Here is a 3,971-nt window from a genome sequence, read left to right as displayed (position 1 = left end):
GCCCTAACCCATGGGATTCCTCCAAGTAGGTCCCTGAAGAGGCCAAAGTTTGCTCTCCTGAAGTCTAGGGTTGCGATCCTGCTTAGTGCCCTGCTTCCTCCTCACAGGATCCTGAACTCCACCATCTCAAGTCACGTTCTCATCTGTAGCAGATTATTATTTTTCTTTCAGCTCACAGTAAGAGGTTGGATTTCTGCCCACTGAATTCACTGGGAAGTTGTCACTTGCCTACAATGAGGGTAAAACTGGGTCCAAGAGTGTTAAATTATATCTTCTCCAGCTTAGAAGAGCATACCTGGGCTTTCAGCCTTATCACTTCTCTTTGCAAACATCAATGAAATTCTTTTTTGGTCTCACTGAGCCATGACAACATGATAGTCTCTTAGAGTTATAGATTGGACTTCAGGACAGAAATTGCTGCTAACAGCTAGTTTGAATTCTTGTAGACAGAGGCTAAAATTCAACCAGTAACTTGCTGCAGACAGGTGCATTGTGGTTGAGCCTCTAAACAGAGATAGAAATATAGGCCTGGTATTTCAGTCTCTTTTTCTCGACAACAAAAAATATTTGTGCAGCCACTGGGAAAGCTGCTGATACTGGTTTAATGAAGGTTTTCTCTCTCACTCACTTTCTCATGTCCCATCCAGCGCTTATTGACTCTTCACTTGCCTCTGAACTTCAAACCATTACTGGTTGCTCTTGAGAGGACTACAGTAGTTTTAAGTTGCTATAAAATTAGATCTGAAGCTGCAGCTGCCTTTTCATTCATATTTTTACTATTAGCCTAGTATATTTTAACGTGTCTGGGGCTTTGGGCCAAGCATTGCTATAAATCAGAATAAATACTTGGCTGACTTACTTGGGTTTCTTCCTTCAGCAATCTGTTTCTAGCTCTCGGTTGGCCTTCCTTGTGGCTGAAATACCTGCTTCTATTCCTGCCAGATTTTTTTTCTTTTACACCTTCTGGCTGAAGCCAAAAGTGTCTTGGTTCTACTGTCTAACATCTTCCTTCACAGTTCCTCACTGCTCTATTTCTAGTTAAGAGGCTTGAAATTTCTTTTGCTTTCTGGATCCACCTGTTTTAAAAAAATATTGCTTATTATCTGACATGCAGTTCTCTAACATTAGAACTTCCTACTTCATTTTTCTGAAACAACAAATAAGGTTATGATGATATTGCTGGCTTTGGCTCACACTGTTGTCCTTATCTGTTGACTTCGATAAGGCTACTAATACAAGATTTGCTAGACTGTATGCAAAAGTATGTGCAGCTCCTAAGGCCCTTCTTTTAGCAATCCCTGAGTTTCTTCCCTTTCTCTCCCCACACCTCCTCCGAGTCCCCTATGTTTTCTGTTGCCTCAGTCCAAAGATATATTTGAGCCTTGGATATGGCATAACCGGAGACAAGGGAAAAAGGGATGACAGACAGTACTTGTAGCTAGCTGGATAACTGAGTGTTCACATTAACAGGGAAAATTGGCTTTTGTGCTAGCTCTCCACAGTCCCTTTTTACCCCAGCATCAAATGTATGTGCCAGCTCAGAAAATGGTGAGAACATGCAGCTGTCTTTGAATGACTGATGCCTCCAGAGAGGTTCAATTATAGGTGTCCTCTGGGCTTCTGCTTTCTTTAAAAGGCCAGGAAGGATGCTAATCTGTTTTGTTGTCCTTCTGCTGCTTTTAATTTACTTATGGTGCTTTTAAACCTGGGGAGAGTGTTCAAGTAGCAAGTGAAGTGAAGTAGTTCTCTTAACATCTTTGGAAAATAATACTTTGAAGAGTGGCAGGGAGCAAGCCAGAGGGAAAATGTTTTTTTTCTCATGGGACTTACCAGGTTGTGGCATGACTCTGTTTGCCCTGAATTGGTTTAGCGAAGATGTCAGTGAATATTGAAAGAATAGTAAAAGTGAGTTGGTGAGCCAGATTCACATTCCTAACATGCAGCAAATGGCTTAGTATTGACAATCTTGCTCCAGCTGTGAGGTTGGAGAGAGACTTCAAGCTCCTCTCAGGCCATACTTTTGCTGTGGAACCAAATGATGGCAAAAACAGAGTAGGAAGGACCACTTGGGGAGCTCTGTCAGATAATTAACAAACATGCCTTTGTAGGGAAACGCCACAGAGCCAGTCAGGCAAGAGGAAGAGGGAAACAGAACGGCTTCTGCAGGGCCAGAGAGGGCCCAGCACATGTCAGAAAGGGAATGAAAAGCCTCTTCTTTATACCATGGAGTCAGGCACAATCCTTGTCCTTGTGCTCTTTGAATACAAAGATGGTTTCTGCCTCATGCAAGAGCAGGGCTGATCATCTCAAAGCATTCGAAGAGGAGCAAAGCACAGGCAAGACCCTCTTTCCACTGTGTGCTGCAGCTTAGCTGGCACAGCAGCACTGCATGAGGAAAGCACATTTTCTCCCTTCAGTAAAAAGCCCATTGCATTAGAAGCTGTAGGAGGAATTCTGGTATGCTCCCATGTTAAAATAATTGTATATTGGGGTATACACAAGATAATTTTAAAGCAAGATTTTTCATTCCCAGCCTGCAGAAGATTCCATTTTCCAGCTGCTGGAAAACATCATGAGCTGATCCTGTAATGAACTCTCTTGTGTAAGATTGCCTCATTACCATTAAATGTTGCCAGCTCTTAGATTTGTGTTCTGCTTCATAAATTCCAAAAAGCAGCTAAATGTATTTAGGAGCCATTTCCCTGTTTTAAAAGGAACCAGAGCCTATTCCAGGATCTAGTCCAGCTCCCTTGCAGTTTAAATGAAGACAGATTGCCATGAGCTTATTTCAGAAGATGAAGAAAAAGTTTTTGCAGATTTTTTTTTTTGTAGGAACAAGTTGTGCACTTAATGTCTTTGAAAGATAATGAATAAGCCCAACAAAATTAGACAATTGTATGCGGCCACTAGTTAATTATTAACATTATAATCATTTTTGCTCCCTTGGCAGAAGGCAATAAAGGGCCAGAATCCATTCTCCCTGTTTCTACATACGAGCTCCATAGGGTTCAATTCACTGCAGAGCCTGTGTCCTGAAATAGGTAGTGCTGCTTTAGAGGGACTAATAATGAGGTCTGGAGAATTTTTCCCATGATTTGTTAATCTGAATGTAATCCAGGTCAATGTTGACTACTTAAGGCCTGCTCTGCATTGCCTAACTTATGTGAAACAATGAAAATCTCTTCCAAATCATGATGGGTGGTTGCTGGGTGATGCGTTTACTGCAATTTTACACGTTTATTGGCAGCTCCAAATATTGAATAGGAAGAAGAGGCAATTTACTCTTCATACTTAGAAACGTATAGGTAGAGCAGTGAAACAAATCTGTACTGTTATTCACATTGCACGTACCCATAAGAAATACTAGAATGGAATTTGCTAGGGGCTGCTACAGTTGTACCTCACAAAAATAAATTCACCAAGGGAAACATCAGTTATGAACTGTGTAACTTCCGGATGTCTGGGAAATTTGCCTGAGCAACACAGTATATTGGATCTTAGTGAACAGTGCTACATACGTGTTGAATTTAACTTACTTTCACTAAATCTTTCCTAATGGAGGTGGAGATTGGGAAGAACTATAGTGCAGCTGGGCATTTATCATTTTTCCATGAAAAATTGTTTGGCAGCTTCCATCATGTCCAGACAGATTTAGACAGATGAAAGGGTCAACTAAATAATGTTTATATATGTACGTAAATTAAGACATGAAAGTTTCCAGTAATTTATTTTTATCTACTAAAATGCTGCTGTGACTTTGGCTTTGAGAAAGGAAGTGCCTCAGAAGGATCAGTAGGCAATATTTCATGGCAAACGATCAAAATTAGAAGAGTTCTAAGACGCAAGAGGATATGTATTCATTCTGTTCCAGGGGAAGCATGCAGCCATGTCATAATAAAAAGAAATACTTGTATTTACCTGATCTCTTGGGATATTTTTCTTCATAATCTAGACAAGAGCACATTTTTTAA

Source organism: Apteryx rowi, unplaced genomic scaffold (genome assembly GCF_003343035.1).
Source record: "Apteryx rowi isolate R43461 unplaced genomic scaffold, aptRow1 scaffold_1019, whole genome shotgun sequence".
Classification (NCBI taxonomy): Eukaryota; Metazoa; Chordata; class Aves; order Apterygiformes; family Apterygidae; genus Apteryx; species Apteryx rowi.
This window is presented reverse-complemented; position numbering follows the sequence as displayed.